The sequence below is a fragment of the Somniosus microcephalus genome, chromosome 12 (genome assembly GCF_052327205.1).
Source record: "Somniosus microcephalus isolate GS21.2 chromosome 12, FLI_Smic_1.0, whole genome shotgun sequence".
NCBI classification, from domain to species: Eukaryota; Metazoa; Chordata; class Chondrichthyes; order Squaliformes; family Somniosidae; genus Somniosus; species Somniosus microcephalus.
The window spans coordinates 77,260,123-77,277,514 of NC_140998.1; the positions used below are offsets into that span (position 1 = coordinate 77,260,123).

The 17,392-nt window shown below is 50.7% G+C and overlaps 1 protein-coding gene across 2 annotated transcripts in view; it reads left to right on the forward strand.

The window, feature by feature from the left end:
• The window catches only part of LOC147109329 (guanine nucleotide-binding protein G(I)/G(S)/G(O) subunit gamma-2), a 139,468-nt gene that overhangs the window by 57,450 nt on the left and 64,626 nt on the right, over positions 1–17,392 (forward strand). For both annotated transcript variants that reach the window (XM_086003178.1, XM_086003177.1), the window contains exon 2: positions 6,096–6,195. The gene's annotated coding sequence lies outside the window, so the exon portion shown is untranslated. The remainder of the gene's footprint in view (positions 1–6,095; positions 6,196–17,392) is intronic.

Here is a 17,392-nt window from a genome sequence, read left to right on the forward strand (position 1 = left end):
CCCCCAAGTTTTGTTTCATCGGCAAATTTAGAAATTCTACTCTGTATTCCAATATCCAGGTCATTTATGTATATATATAAAAAGCAGTGGCCCCAGCACTGACCCTTGGGGAACACCACTGTCTATCATCCTCCAGTCTGAAAAACAGCCATTTACCACAACTCGCTGTTTTCTGTCCTTAAGCCAATTCCTTATCCAAGCTGCCACTGACCCATCTATTCCATGAGCCTCAATTTTGTTAACCAGCCTTCTGTGTGGTACTTTTTCAAACTTCTTCTGAAAATCCATGTAGACAATATCCATTGCATTCCCTTCATCAATCCTCCCTGTTACTTCATCAAAAAATTCAATTAGTCAAACACGATCTGCCTTTTACAAATCGGTGTTGGCTCTCCTTAATTAGCTTAAACCTCTCCAAGTGCCCGTTAATTTTTTCCTTGATTATTGTTTCTAAAACTTTACCCACCACTGATGTTAAACTGACCGGCCTGTAGTTACTAGGATTGTTCTTACACCCTTTCTTGAACAATGGTGTCACATTTTACCACTTTCCAATCCTCAGGCACCTTGCCGGCATCTAGGGAAGATTGGAAAATTATGTCAAGCCCTTCTGCTATCTCCTCCCCCAATTCCCTTAGCAACCTGGGATGCAAGCCATCTGGACCAGGCGACTTATCCACTCTAAGCATACCCAGTCTTTCTAGTACATCCTGTCTATCAATTTTCACCCCTTCCATTGCTTCTACTTTTTCCACTTCTACCAATATTTTGTCAGCATCCACCTCCTTATTAAACACCGATACAAAGTACTCATTGGGTATTCTAGCCTTGCCCTGCGCCTCTAAGCATATATCACCTTCTTTGTCCCTAATAGGCCCCACCCTGCCTCTTACTACCCGCTTACTGTTTACATGCCGGTAGAAGATTTTTGGGTTCCCTTTTATGTTAACTACCATTCTACTCTCATATTCTCTCTTTGCCAATCTTATTTTCATCTTCACTTCCCCTCTCAACTTATTGTATTTGGTCTGGTTCTCCCTTGAAGAATTCACCTAACATTCATCATACACCCTGTTTTTTTGTTTCATCATCTTATCTATCTCCCTCGTCATCCAAGGAGCCTTTGCTTTGGTTCCCTTACCCTTCCCTCTTGTTGGAATGTACCTAGCCTGTACTTGGAACATCTCCTCCTTAAAGATCACCCATTGTTCCGTTACAGTTTTTCCCATCAGTCTTTGGTTCCATTTTACCCTGGCTAGATCCTTTCGCATCCCATTGAAGTTAGCCCTATTCCAGTTTAGAAGTTCCACTCTAGACAGTTCCTTGCTCCTCTCCATTGCTAATCTAAATCTTATGATACGATGATCACTCGTACCCAAGTGTTCTCCCACAGACACTTGGTCGACCTGGCCCACCTCATTCCCCAGCACCAGATCCAGCAATGCCTCCTTACTAGTTGGGCCAAGAACATACTGGTCAAGGAAATTCTCCTGAACACATTTCAGAAACTCCTCCCTCTCCTTTCCCTTTACCCTAGCATTATCCCAATCGATATTTGGGTAATTAAAGTCCCCCGATATCACCACTCTATGCTCTTGCATGTATCTGCGATTTCCCTGCAGATTTCCTCCTCTACCTCCCTCTCACTATTTGGAGGCCTGTAGAATACCCCCAATAGCGTGGTCATACCCTTTTTGCTCCTCAACTCTAACCAAATGGATTCTGTCCTTGTCCCCTCAAGAACATCTTTCCTTTCCAACACAACAATGTCTTCCTTAATCAGCACTGCCACTCCACCTCCTTTTTTTCCTTCCCTATCTTTTCTGAACACCTTGTACCCTTTAATATTAAGTGCCCAGTCCTCACCGTTTTTAAGCCACGTTTCCGTTATTGCCACATCATATTGCCACATGGCTAATTGTGGTTGTAGCTCATCAACCTTATTCACCACACTTTGTGCGTTTATGTACATGCATTCTAAACCCATTTTTGAATGTTTCGTAGTCTTTCTTAGTCTGCTCCTATCTAACATCGTACTACTTCCGCCTCCAGCACTACGTTCCCCTCCAGTACCATCCAACACACTCACTCTTCCATGCACCCCATTCCTCCCCTCCACCCCTACATGCTGGTGCCCATCCCCCTGCCAAGCTAGTTTAAACCCTCCCCAGTCTGCCAGAAATAGTGTGTTACCAAGAAAATCCAGGCACCAAATGGTGGTTACTGACTGGAAAATAATTAACAGCATGGTACAGAACCAAGGACATTTGTTCACTTAACTTTTATTCAGAGAGTATTAAAATAGTAAAATATTTTGCACTTCCCTATTTTTAATATTAAAGGATAATTGTTGCTGCTTTGGGGAGAGGAACAAATAGATGTGCCTGCTGTTATTTTCACTGCCATTGTCATGCACAAGCAATGTACTGATGTATTTGGACACTGATGTTTTTTTGAGGTGAATTATATCATTGTACTGAAAATGACATCATCACGTGTTGGCCAACAGAAAGAGAAAGGCTTGCCAAACACCGTTCAATGATGATAATGCCCTTTTGAGCATTCAGTATGTACAGGAGATTGATTGTGCATATTCTATATTATGGAAACTGTGTGCCAGTTTTTAGATTCAGCAAAAAATTCATCTGAACAAATGTGCTTTATAACTGCAGTTGACTCATCGATTGTTTGTGCTCATATTACCAAAACAGCTCTGAAAAGCAGCATGCAGGCTCTCATTCTGAAGCCTTCAGAAGGTTTGCAGAGAAACTGAGACTTACCACTTGTAGGCCCATGTTTCTGTGCTTTATATATTGTGTGTGAACAACGCCCCTTAGTTAAAGCATGTTGTTCAGATGAGCGAACCGGTTCTACATTGTTCAGGTTTTATGCTTATTGTGACCTGCTGCTTTACAGTGCCGCCCCTATATCAGCTGCGCCAGAACTGGTCTGTTTCTTACAAATTACTGTGGTGAACAATCAGCCAATTTTACAGACTTAGCTATGTCATTTCTTTAGCAATCTTTGGAATTCTCCTTCCCACTACATCTAACATTTGCCTCAAATGCCTGACATGCTGCCTCTGATCCAAAATAACCCACGCAATTGTTTTCGTCTGAAGGGTGGGCAGTACTGTAGCTATGATCTAGAATGTAAAGTAGGCAGTTTTATAGTACAGCACTTAATAACTCTTATTATAGCAAAATACTCTGGATGCTGGAAATCCAAAATAACAACAGAAAACGCTGGAAAAACTCAGCAGGCCAGGCAGCATCCGTGGAGAGAGAAACAGAGTTAACGTTTCAGGTCGAAGACCTTTCGTCAGAACTGGAAAAAAGCAGGAAATGGAATAGATTTTAAAGCAAGTTTAGGGGCTGGGAAAAGGGGGAGGGTATGAAAGAACAAAAGGGAAGGTCAGTGATGGGATAGAAAGCAGGAAAGATTAAGAGACATTGAGAGACATTAAGAGATATTCAAGGCAAGAGGAGGCGGTAATGGGACAGGTTAAGGAACAAAGGATGGCTCTAGATGAAGTGTGAATTTCGCTGGTAGAATGAAGGACAGCTGCCATGTGGGAGGGAAGAAAAAATGCCAAACAAACAGTGTGGATTAAAAATGTTTTTATATATATTATATATATATATGTGATAGGGGCAGAGGTTATGATCTGAAATTGTTGAACTCTATGTTGAGTCCAGAGGGCTGTAAAGTGCCTAATCGAAAGATGAGGTGCTGTTCCTCGAGCTTACGCTGAGCTTCCATGGAACAATGCAAGAGGCCGAGGATGGTGAGGTCTGAGTGGGAATGGAGCGGTGAATTAAAGTGACAGACCACCGGGAGCTTGGGGTCCCCCTTACGGACTGAACGGAGGTGTTCCGCAAAGCGGTCACCCAATCTGCGTTTGGTCTCCCCAATGTAGAGGAGACCACATCGTGAGCAGCGAATACAGCATACTAAATTGCAAGAAGTACAAGTAAATCGCTGTTTCACCTGGAAGGGGTGTTTGGGGCCCTGGACAGTGGGAAGGAGGGAGGTTTAAGGGCATGTGTTGCATCTCCTGCGCTTGCACGGGAAGGTGCTGGGCGAAGGGGAAGGGGTGCTGGGGCTGGTAGAGGAGTGGACTAGGGTGTCGCGGAGGGAGCAGTCCCTACGGAGTGCTGAAAGGGGAGCTGAGGGGAAGATACGTTTGGTGGTGGGATCACGCTGGAGGTGGTGGAAATGGCGGAGGATGATCCGTTGAATGTGGAGGCTGGTGGGGTGAAAGGTGAGGACAAGGGGAACTCTATCATGGTTCCGGGAGTGGGGGGGGCAGGGGTGAGGGCAGAAGTGCGGGAGATAGAACGGACACGGTCGAATGGATTGTCTTCATTGAGCAACAAAAAAATGTGTCTCTTTACCTCCCCCCCCACCCCTGCCCCCAAGAAATCTATTTAATACATGGATTCAATTGTATAGGAGTAACATTGTGTAAGGTGACTTGAGTTATATAGGAACTGCTGGGTAGACCCCAGAGTCCCCGATCCCCAGGTACGAAGTACCTTTAACCTGTCAATCTACTCAATTGCAACATACAAACCTATTGATGTATTGGAATGATTTCCACTTTGTATTTATCTCATTTCTCTAATTAAATGTTGCTAAGAGGCCCACTGAATTCAGCAATTCCTGCAGGTCTGATGGTTTATCTGTCAATGTGGGATTTTTCTGAGTACATATAAAATCACACTATGTGCTGCCCTGTAATACGGGCAAGGCTACAAGCAACTTATATTACTGGCTTTTGTATTCCAACCAGATGCCCATGGGTGTCATTTTAGAATATCTGAGTAAATATTTATGAGAATGCTTCAAATCACACCACTAAACTCACCAAAATGTTTGATTCATTTTAAGTTACTAGTAAATAATTTTTTTTTAACAAATATTTTTTTAACAGCCTTATCTGTAGTTACAGCAAGTGGCATGCCTTGCTAAAATGCCCTTTTGACAGAAATGAAACACCCAGCTTAAGCACTCAGTTTACTGTTGCTTGGGTCTCAAATACTGCGTAGAAAAAGAAGGTTGACTCATCCTACCACGTGTAGGGTGAGCACATCCACAGCCCAGCAACATTTAAAACTCAACCCCTGCTCAAAAGGCCAGTGTTGCCATATTTGGGAATTTTGGAGCAGGCTCACTTCCTGGATATGCTCACACTGGAAACTGCTGTCAAGTTGTCTCATTGCAAACTTTAAATTTGTTATGTGAGCTTTATTAAAAATTGAAAAGTACAAAGAGCCAGAATGCTGTCAAAGTTACTTTACCATGCCAATGTTTATGTACCTGCATCAAGTAAAAATGATCATATTGCAAGTCTGCCATTTAAAGAGGTGTTGGTTTGATGAAAAAGTATTTACCAAAGACCTTTTTTGGAGGAGCTAGAAGAGGCATGTATAATTTATGTGGTGAATACATCACACAAAACTGATATAATAGTGCACTATGACCTGGTTTTGGATAATTACTTTATGTGTTTGCAAACAAATGATGAAATAGTTGCCAACTGCTTTTTCCTGAAGAAATAGGCCATTTAAAAGTATAATTTATAAAGCACTGTAAAATCAATGCGAAGCAGCATGGCACTTCTTCTCCCTTGTCTGAGCAGCCATTTTGCAGATGGTGGTTTGCCTCATGCCATTCCCAGGCATTGTATGGATGTGATAGGTGCATCATCTACTGTAATATGATCTGAAAGGAGCTGGAATCAGGTGTTTTAATGAGGTACTGGACTAAAAGTATAATTTTTATTTAAATTTACAAATAGTTAGTGATTGAAAAACACAGTAGCCTCTTATCGGAGATGGTGAAAAAAGTTATTCTGGCCATTTCTATGCAACTAATTGGCGGTTAAAGAATGATACTTGATGAATGATGCAGGGGGCGGGAAGTGGAACTGAAAGAGAACATGGGTATATTTGAAACAGAGACTAAAAGTTTTAAATGATTGCCAAATTTAGTACGGTTCTGTAATTCTTTTGTTTCCTGTTTGCAACTGAGCATTATTTTCTTACCGCTTAAATTCCATGCAACAATTGACCTCTGTTTATTTGCTTTAGGTTTATTGAACTAGCTGTTGGAAGAAGAGGAAACTAAAAGGGGATCAGAAAGGAACCGAAGCCCTCAAGAGAGGACATAACAGCCACACTGCGCATTTAGGTACAAATTTTGCTTCTGAATCTGGTAAATGTTGTCAACATTTAGTACTGTAGAAGGAATAAGTTTTGTTTTAGCAGGGGTTAGTAAACAGAAGAGTTTAAATGATACTTGCCTGTAGAACTGATTGTGGTGTAACAGTATGGTTTACTTAAATTTCTGATCTGGACTTTGCACAAGAACTGCACAACAGGATTAAATATTAACCAGAAGTGAGCTGATTTCAGAAGCTAAAATTATTCAAGTTGGAACAATTTGGTTTTTCCTGAATTTTCCAGTTTGGACTTCGGATGATATTTCCTGCCAAGTTGTGGGAAAGGCGGTGTCGGATGTGTGAGTCTGTGAACTACAGATTTTTAAAAACCAAGCTCCACCACATAGTGTTGGTGAAAGAAGATTCGGTAATGAGAGAGGCAGTACTGTGAATCCTCAATCCACTTCAATTTTAGTCAAGTATGTTCCAGATCTGCATTACCGATTTGGATTTAGCCAACAAAATTTATACTTCAAATAGAATTCACTCAATTGTGCTCCACTTGAGTTTCATTTCAAATTTAGTTAAATTTATTCTGAAGTGCATTTGATTCCCATTTATTACTGAAAATTTTGGATTTAACAATATAAATTTTAATATCTTTAAATATATTTGTACTTTAATGGTAGAATTATTGCTTGTAATGCAATTATTTACATGTAACTCAGCTCAGGAGATCATAACGAGCTTCGACTCGGTGACGAGTTGAGTATAAAACAAGCAGAACAGTACTGGGAAGTAGTCTGACACAGAGCTTCAATATTACACAAGACAGCAGGAACTCCTTTTGTTTTACACTTTAGAAGTGATTACAGGAGACTTACAAAACTGTCAAACCAAAGAGAATAAAACTTTTCAGTTAAATAAGTATATTTAGATCTACCATCTTGAGTATAATATATATATATATATATAATACATAGATAACAGCTCCATACTATTGCCAGCATCAGCTGATACAGTTGGAAGTGCTTTACTTTGTAGCTTGCAGCCTGAAGAAACTTTCTAGAGAGATTGCTGGAGTTACAGAAAAGCCTTTAAAGTGCTTTTTCTGCCTTGTACTCAGATTCAGCTGGACTTGCCTCTGACAGCCTGAGCTCCTCTGGGACAGTAAGTGGCTGTGGTCTGCCTTCTCCTTCAAAGCCAGACAAAAACATTTGGAGGAGCAGAGAGTGCTATACCGGTACTTTGCCTACACCCCGCCTCATATGAATGCATTACAAAGTAGCATGAAGGTCGTTTGAGATGCCAAGTTGAATTAGTGCCACAATATGTAAAAGTTAGGTATGACAATAGAAACATTTTAAGTGTCAGCCACTGTGTTCAGCCTGCAGCATTGGAAGTCCAGGTTTGAAAGATCCATACTGTAGTGTCCGAGTATAAATAATACACGGACTGCAGGAGAACAATAATAACAGGTATTTACTGAACAGAGGGTATTCTTTTGTTTGTACCAGAAAAAAAACAAATTGACTGTAAACAAAAGTTCAACTAAAACTTAACAAATCAAATTAAAATGTGGCTATCCGGGTTGATGATCCACTCCAGTCCCCGCGGCGCCCACTGGTCGCGGAAATACTCAAGCGCACCAGCGGACACCGCGTGCTCCATCTCCAGGGCCACCCGGGCGCGAACATGGCCGCGGAAGAGAGGCAGGCAATCCCTGAACAGAGGGTACTCTTTTATTTGGACCCAAAAAAAAAACCCAATTCAACTGTAAATAAACAAAAGTTCAACTAAAGCTTAACAAATCAAATTAAAATTTGGTTTTCTGTGTTGATGATGCACTCCAGTCCCCGCGGCGCCCACCGGTCGCGGAAATACTCAAGCGCACCGGCGGACACCGCGTGCTCCATCTCCAGGGCCACCCGGGCGCGAACATGGCCGCGGAAGAGATGCAGGCAATCCGGCTGGACGACCCCCTCGACCGCCCGCTGCCTGGGCCAATTGATGGCTCTTTTAGCCAGGCCCAGGAGCAGGCCCACAAGGAGGTCCTCCAACCTGTCCGCTCCCCTCCGCACCGGGTGACCGTAGATCAAGAGCGTGGGACTGAGGTGCAACCAAAAATCGAGGAGCAGCCCCTTCAAGTAGTGAAAGAGGGGCTGCAACCTCTCACAATCCATATAAACGTGAAACACGGACTCCTCCAGGCCGCAAAAAATGCAGGCGGCCTGGGAGTCCGTGAACCTACTTAAAACCTTATTGCACGGGACCGCTCCGTGCAACACCCTCCAGGCCAAGTCCCCGATGGAACAAGGGAGGACTCCCGCATAGAGAGCCCTCCATTGGGGACCTCCGCTACCGCCGGTCGGCAAAACGCCACGCCAAGGCGTGTCCGGACGGTAGACGAAGATGGCAAAGTGGAGAGTGTGCAGGAGCAGCCCGTACAGGAAACCCCTCCGCGCGGAATGAAAAGGCACGGAGGGTATTTCCTCGAGACGGCTCAAGTTGTGAGGCGCCGGTTCCCGAGGGGAGTTTCGGGGCCGGGCGCCGATGAGGAATTCCGTCCGAACGGGGGTAAGCTCGGACGGGATCGCCCCACGTGCTTGAGCTGCCTCGATACGCCTAGTGGAGTCGGGGCCCAGTGCCGCTTTTACCGATTCGATGGTTTCGACCGCGAGCCGGACGTTGGCCCAGGACAGGCGCCGCGCCAGCTCCTCCGGCGCCATCCAGCCCGCTCCTCCGCCATCGAGCAGGTCCCCGACTCTGGTCACCTTGCCAGCCACAGCCCTACCCTCCGCCAGCCGCCCGAACCCGTGTTCGTGGAGGTGCGGATTCCTGAGCAGCGGCTCCCGAAGGAGAGCCGCCGCTCCTGACGGGGGAGAGCTCCGCCTGGAAGCGACGTAGTTCCAAACCCATAGTAGTTCCTGGTAGAAGACAGGCAGCTCCCGCAGGCCGGCACGCCTGCTGCCCACTTTCGCAAACAGGAGCTGCGTGTCGTAATTGAGGCCATGCAGCTGGCGGAAGAAAAACGTCGCCAGCGCACACCATCTCGGAGGATTCTCGACGTACAGGTATCTCTGCAGCGTCTGAAGACGGAAAGTCGCAGCCTGGGTGCGAAGGCACACCAGCGCCTGACCGCCCTCCCTAAGCGGGAGACACAGAACCGCGGCAGAGACCCAGTGCTTCCTTTTGTCCCAGAAGAAGTCGATGAGCTTCTTCTGAATCTTGGCGACAAACGCAGGGGGAGGGATCAAAGTGACCAACCGGTACCACAACATGGCGGCCACCAGCTGGTTTATGACCAGCGCTCGACCCCTGTAGGACAACACTCGGAGCAGTCCTGTCCAGCGTCCTAGGCGAGCGGTGACTTTGGCCTCCAGCTCTTGCCAGTTCGCCGGCCAAGCGTCCTCGGCAGGGCTAAGGTAGACTCCCAAATAGAGGAGGTGCGTGGTGCTCCAGGCGAAAGGCCTGAACTCCTCCGGCAGGGAGTCCACCCGCCACTGACCCACCAGGAGTCCGGAACATTTCTCCCAGTTGATCTTGGCGGAGGATGCGTCCGAGTAAATCTGCTGGCATTCCCGCATCCTCCGCAAGTCAGCGGGATCCGTGACCATGAGGAGCACGTCATCGGCGTAAGCCGAGAGGACCACCTCCACGCCCGGCCCTTGCAGAGCCAGTCCCGTCAACCTCTTCCGCAAGAGGCGCAGGAAAGGCTCCGCGCAAATGGCATATAACTGACCGGACATGGGGCATCCCTGACGCACCCCCCTCCCGAAGCGAAGGGGCGCCGTCAAGGACCCGTTAACTTTAATCAGACACTCCGCGGCGGCGTACAGAAGTCGGATCCGGGCGACGAAATGCGTCCCGAACCCGAATGCGCGCAGAGTCCCGAAGAGATACTCGTGATCCACCCTGTCGAACGCCTTCTCCTTATCCAGGGAAAGGAAGGCGACCGACAGACCAGCCCTCTGGGAGTGGTGGACCAGGTCCCGGACCAGATGGATGTTATCGTGGATGGTCCGGCCCGGGACCGTGTAGGACTGGTCGGGGTGGATCATGTGGGCCAGCACGGTGCCAAGGCGAGCAGACATGGCCCTGGCAAAGATTTTATAGTCCGTGCTGAGGAGGGGGACCGGGCGCCAGTTCTTAAGGAGGCGGAGATCGCCCTTCTTAGGCAGCAGGACAATGACCGCCCTGCGCCAAGAGAGGGGCATCTCCCCGGTCGCCAAACTTTCCCCCAGGACCCGCGCGTAGTCGCCCCCCAAGACGTCCCAGAACGCCCTGTGGAACTCCACGGTCAGCCCGTCCAGCCCCGGGGACTTTCCCCTAGAGAGCTGGCGGAGGGCGCCGGTCAGCTCCGCCAGACTTAGCGGAGCGTCCAATTTTTCGGCGCCCTCCGGGCCAACCTTCGGCAGGTCCTCCCACAAAACTCTGCGCGCATCCTCGCTGGACGGATCCGGAGAGAACAGAGCCCCGTAATAGGCGCGGGTCTCCGCGCTGATTCCCTCCGGATCCGAGACCAGAGATCCGTCGTCGGCCAGCAGCCCCAAGAGCTGCTTACGGACCCCCCGTCTTTTTTCCAGCGAGTAGAAGAAGGGGGAGCCGCGGTCCAGGTCCCGCAGGAGCTGGATCCGTGACCTCACGTACGCGCCTCGGGACCCGACGAGCTGCAGGTCCTTCAGCGCGCTGCCCTTCTCTTCGTACATCTTCCGCAGGGCCGGGTCCTCGACGACCTGACCGAGACGGGACTCCAGGTCGAGCACCTCCTTCTCCAACCGCCCGACCCGGGCCTCCCGCCTCTTGGTCGACCCCTTCGCGTACTCCTGACAGAAGAGACGGATGTGAGCCTTGCCCACATCCCACCATAGCCTCAAGGAGGGGAAGCCCCCCTGCTTCCTTCTCCAGTCGGCCCAGAATCGACGAAACGAATCCCGGAACCGTGCGTCCTCCAGCAGCAGGTTGTTAAAATGCCAGTACACGGACCCCCACCGCGCGCGCAGCGGAGCGAGCTCCGCCCACACCAGGTGGTGGTCCGTGCACGGCACCGGCCGCATGGAAGCTGCCGGAACGCAGGAGACGTACGCCCGGGAAATGTAGAGGCGGTCGATTCTGGACCTTCCTCCCCCAGACCTCACGCTAGTGAAGGCGCTGGAGTCGGGGTGGAGATTTCGCCAGACGTCCACCAAGTCGAAGGACCCAACCAGGTCCCTCAACTTCTCCATCGCCGCCGGGCTTCGCGGGGGACCCGAACGGTCCCTCGCCTCGAGGGTGCAGTTAAAATCCCCCCCGAGGATGACGCACTCGCCCACGTCGATGGAGCCCAAGAGAGCGGACACTTCTTCGAAGAAGCGCACTTGCTGCGCACTGGTCTGAGGGGCGTACACGTTCACTAGATGGAGCGGCACGCCCCCCAGGCGAACAGTGACCTGGAGCAAGCGGCCCGGCACGTGCTCCTTGACCCCCAAGATCTCCGGCTGAAAATGCGGGGCCAGCAAGATAGCCACCCCGCTGGAATTGTTGGAGAGGTGACTCATGCTGACCCCTCCTTGCCACTCCAGGAGCCACGTGGCTTCGTCTCCCGGAACGGTGTGGGTTTCTTGCAGGAAGCACACCGCATACTTCCCGTCCCGAAGGACCGAGAAGTTATTGAATCTGCGGCGCGCCTCCCTGCTGCCGTTGATGTTGAGGCTGGCTATGGTTATCTTCATGTCAGAAGCATAGTGCAACCTCTACCTACACCTAACGAGGGGAGGAAGCGCAGCCGCTGGTCCGCCGCCACTTCCTCAGCAGCCCAGTGAGAAACGTTGTGAGCCGACGCAGCTCGAGCGGGTTCACACCCTCGTCCGCGCCCAAGATCTTAACGGCGGCGCGGACGGAATCGATGAGCAGCGCCAGCTCCGACCACCTGTCGAGGGCCAGCCGGACCTTATTGCGCTGACCCAGGCACGTGGCCATAAAATCCCGGAGTTCCCTTACGGAAATGAGGGGAGACTCGGCAAGGGGCACGAGGTCATCCATCGCCACGTCGGCGCTGGAGTCCGAATCGTCCTCCGTGCCCATCACCGAGTCCCCATCCTCCTCCAGGGGGTCGTCACCAGCGGCCGACCCGTCCGCCGCGCAGTGCGAAGCGAACGACTCGGCCGCGCCAGCCAGCCCCGCCTCCGCCCGGATCCCACCCCCAGGATCGGCGGCAGAGGATTTCTCCCTGGGCTCCTCTAGGGGTGCCGGGCCAGAAGACGGCGGCGGTTCAGAGCTCCCCTCCGCCTCAGATGCCGGAACGACCGGAGAAACCGGGGAGAGAACAATTTCCAGCTCCTCCAGTACGTCCGGCACCAGAGACGCAGCCAGGGGGCCATCCTCCTCCCCGCCACCAACCTCCGACCCAGCGGACGGGGGGTTTTGAATTAAAAGCTCTACCAGGACGAGCATCCCCTGGGAGACGTCCGGGTTGCATTGGGCGAGCTCATTATCCTCGAGCTCGCCCGACCCAGCCCCCAGGCTGCCCGACCCGGCGAGGGGTAACAACACCGATAAAAGGTCAACTTCAATTACTGCCGCGGGTTGTTCCGCAACCCCCCCCACGGGCAGGGTCTCATCCCCATCCCCGGGAGGCACGTGCTGGACAGACACCTCTGCCTCAGCCTCCCGAGGGACAGGCGACCCCTGCCGATCGCTGGTGATGACGACAGCGCTGGGGGGGGGGGGGCGCAGTACCCGTGGCGGGCGACGACTCCCCCTGCTCGGAGGGACCTTCCTCCTCCCGGTCCTCCTCCTCATCCAGGGGGTCGCGCCTTCTTTTTAGCACGGAGGGAGCGAGGGAGACCTCCATGTCTGCAAAGGCCTCCTCCTCGACTCCCTCCGGCGGAGCAGGTTTGTCGGGTTCCTCGGGCCCGAGCCCGGCCGCAGGTATTGGCATTACCGCTGCGGCGGTTGCGGCCACAGGCTCGGGGCCCCTCCCACTCACATCTGCCCTGATCAACTCCGCGAGGAGCGCGGGTGTAAGGGGCTCAAGGGGCAAGGGCTCACCATCCACGGGGGGACCTGCCCTAAGGTGCTTCTTTTTTCCCCGCGCCTTCTTTCCGGCCGGACACGCTCCCTCCCCCCCCGCCGGAGGCCTTGGTGGCATCGGCCCCCGACGTCAACCGCGCATCAGACGTACTTGACGCGCGGGCAGATCCGGGTGGAAGGGCGGCGGCGGCGGCGCCAGCCTCGGCCGCACGAGATGATCCGGCGGCCTTGGAGGCAGGGCAGTTCCTCCTGATGTGCCCCACCTCCCTGCAGGCATGGCACCTCACACCGTCCGACGTCCAAAAGGCGCGGTAGGCGGTCCCCTCGTGGAGGACGACGAACGCCCCTTCAGTGTTCTCCTCCCGCGCCAGCTGGATAAACAGCTGGCGCCGGAAGGAGAAGACGTGGCGAAGGCTGGCCTCCCGGAAGCCGAGCGGGATGGGCGTGATCCCCGACCTCACCTCCCCAAGTTGTCGCAAATGGGGAAGGAGGAGCTCACCAGGAACATAGGGCGGGACGTTGGAAATAATGATCCTCTGTGCGGTGGCCTCGAGAGGATCCACCGGCAGGAAGGTCCCGCCCACGGTGAGCCCCTTGGCGCCAGCCAGGGACACCGCCCGCTCCGACCCCAGGAAGAACACAGCCTTCCCATACATTTTCGAGGCCGCGACGATGGCTGAGGGGCCGACAACCCCAGCCATGGCCTTGACGCAGGCCTCGATGGTCATAGTGGGGTGAGTGTAGCTCTTCACCCCAAGCTTTTTTGTTATTAATCGAAAAGGTGACGGGGCAGCAGGAACAGCGGGAGCAGCTGTGGCTGTGGCTACCACTCTCGCATAGGTCCCGGCTGGCCCCGCCACTGGCGAAGACGCAGTCGCCATTCTGGGGTGCTTTTTTTAAGGGCTACACTCACCCCAAGTCACAGGCCTGAAGGTGTTAATGGCCTCGGTGTATATATATTTTTTTTTGTCCTCTATTGAGCAGAGGGAGCTAATTAAAATGAGGACACACCTCTCTCCTTATTGATTTAAATTGGGAGAGGAGCCCTCTCCCCTCTGCTCAATTGGCAATTAATAAAATAGATGAAACTAAGGTGCCTTAGAAAGACAGGCAGAGAGAGACAAAGAGAGAGAGAGAGGTGGGGGGGTGGGAAGGAGGGAGGCCGCAAAGGGCAGTGTTGCCACTCAGGATGGTGGGTGGGTGTTGGCAGGGTTGCACTCTCCGATGGAAAAAGTCTTTGGTGATGGTGGTCTTCTGGCAGGGGGAGAAGACGTCTTCACCTGGAAAAGCTGGAGAAGCCCAGGCTTAGTCCTGCAACAGGTCTTAACGATGTAATTAAATTAAATTAAGGACTTCACCTTGGGCAGCTCCAAGCTCTCCCAGGGCAGGCAATAGAAGGGATGCTAATTAGTGGTGTGTGTGGCCTAGCTTTTAACAAGAGCACACACACACACACTACACCCCTTGATGATCCGGCCTTGCTTCTTCTTTTCTCCCCCCACCTAAAATACAAAGTCTTGGGAGAGTGCCCCAAATAACACCCACCTGTAGATGTTCCGGATGAAGTTTTCTTCCCTCCTCTTAAGCAGTTGGTTTCTCTCCCCTCTCTCCTGAAGTGGAGGCCAATTTGGGGAGGCAGTGATAGAAAGGCCTCTCCCCTGGTTGATGTTGATGTAAGCCTCCTTTCTCCTTCTCCTCCTCTGTCCTCTCTCTCCAGGCACCTCAGTTGATGTAATGATGGTGGAGTTGGTGGTGGTGGTGGTCCAACGTTCTCCTCCTCTTCCTGGTCAGGGGACCACCACTTTAATCCACTCTCCAAAGTCTGGCTGCTCCCTCTGCTCGTGCTTGCAGCTGAACAGAGGGTAACTTAAGACTGAAATACAGAAGCCTGCTATGGCTTTATATACAGGGGTGGTCACTGCCGGTACTGCAGTACAGAAACAGTTCTTCTCTTAAAGGTACATACACAATTCCATCCCTTTTAGATAAACAGTACATAACATTCATTTAACAACTAAATAATAACTAATTACAATTACAATTTTCTCTGTACTATATACATCAACTGAAATAATCATTTATAAGTTCAGTCTTTGAGGAGGCTTCCTGATCCTGACTGGATATGCCTTTCTTGAGTATCCTGTTCTTGCGGTGGAGTTGATTCTGGCTCATTGTCATTGGTTGGTTCGTCAGCTTCCAATACCACTGCTTCTGAGGTAGACGCAATCTGTACTTCGGGTTGATTACCAGGTGCACCTGCTCGTGGTATGGGTTTGGCTTGTTCCTGTGACTCTAGAATCTGGTCAGCATGGCGTCTCACGATGCTCTCTCCAACGTCCACTGTGTACATTAGTGGTCCCTGCTGTGTGCATATCGTTCCTGGCTGCCATTTTTCTGTTCGGTAGTCGCGGGCCAAGACTGGTTGCCCTATCTTGAAGCTCCTGGTTGGCTTCTTATTTATGTGCTGGAATTGCTTATCCTCAACATCTCGTCTTATGTTTGGTTTGAGCAAATCCAGGCGACATCTTAGCCTTTGGTTGAAGAACATTATGGCTGGAGCTTGGTTGGTAACTGCATGTGTCGCATTCCGGTAAGCAAACAAGAAATTATCCACCTTGTGTTGTAGTGGTATGTCGTCATTATGCATTGCCTTTATTGCCTTTTTAAAGGTCTGAACAAACCTCTCAGCCAATCCATTTGTGGCTGGGTGATATGGGGCAGATGTGTAATGTTTCACCCCATTATTCCTCAGAAACCTCCGGAAATCCTCGGACACAAACTGTGGCCCATTGTCGGAGCAAATCTGTTCTGGCAAGCCATTCCTGGCGAAGATGGTCCGTAGGACTGCAATCGTTTTCTCCGTGGTGGCGGAGGACATTTTGATGACCTCTGGCCATTTTGAATGGGCGTCCACAGCGATTAGGAACATTGAGTCCATAAATGGACCAGCAAAATCAATGTGTACCCGTTGCCATGGAGATGAGGGCCACTCCCATGGATGTAGCGGGGCCTGTGGTGGAGCGTTTTGGACCTTCTGGCATCCTGTGCATCTCTTGGTCATATCCTCGAATTCTTTATCAATTCCCGGCCACCACACAAACGCCCTGGCTAGGCTCTTCATTTTTACCCCTCCCAGATGACCCTCATGAAGCTCATTGAGCACTCTATCTCTCAACTTGGGTGGAATTACCACTCGGGATCCACACATCAAGGTCCCCCGGCACACTGACTGCTGGTCTCTCCTTGGCGAGAATGCTGGCAACAGTGAGTCGCCATGTGCTGGCCATCCCTTCACCGTCAAATCATAGACCCGAGAGAGTGTCGGGTCATTTTGGGTTTCCTTCTCTATACTTGAGTTTGTAACAGGTAGACATTCGACTATGGTCGCATGGAATATCTCAACAGGGTCCACTGCAGGTGCTTCCTCTACCGTAGGCAACGGTAGGCACGACAGCCCATCAGCGTTTCCATGCTGTTTCGTACCCTTGTACTCTATGTCGTACTGATGTGCCCCTAGAAAAAGTGACCATCTTTGCAGCCGTTGCGCCGTCATCACCGGAACGCCCTTCTTTGGGTTAAAAATGGAGACCAGGTGCTGATAATCAGTCAGTAGGGTGAATTTCTGCCCGTGCAGATAGTGATTGAACTTCTTCACTCCCCACACCAGGCTGAAGGCCTCCCTGTCAATCTGGGCATAGTTACGCTCGGCTGAGGTTAACGAGCGCGACGCAAAGGCTATTGGCCTCTCTGAACCGTCACGGAATTTGTGTGACAGCACCGCTCCGATGCCGTAGGGAGACGCATCACATGCTAACCGAATTGGTAGTGTTGGATTGTAGTGGGCCAATACTTCTTTTGAAGTGATTAGGCATTTACATTTCTGAAAGGCACGCTTACACTCATCACTCCATTTCCATGTTACTCCAGTTTGCAGTAGGGCGTTCAGTGGGTGCAGAATTGTAGATAAATTCGGCAAGAACTTATGGTAGTAGTTCACCAACCCAAGGAACGACCTCAGTTGCGACACATTTTCCGGTGCTGGAGCCTTGACTACAGCCTCAATCTTGTCCGGCGACGTATGCAACCCTTCCTCATCAATCATGTGGCCACAATACGAGATTTGTCTCCTGAAGAACTCGCATTTGGGGCGGTTGGCTCGTAGCCCATATTCCTGTAATCTAGTGAGCACCTGCTCCAGGTTGGCAAGGTGTTCAC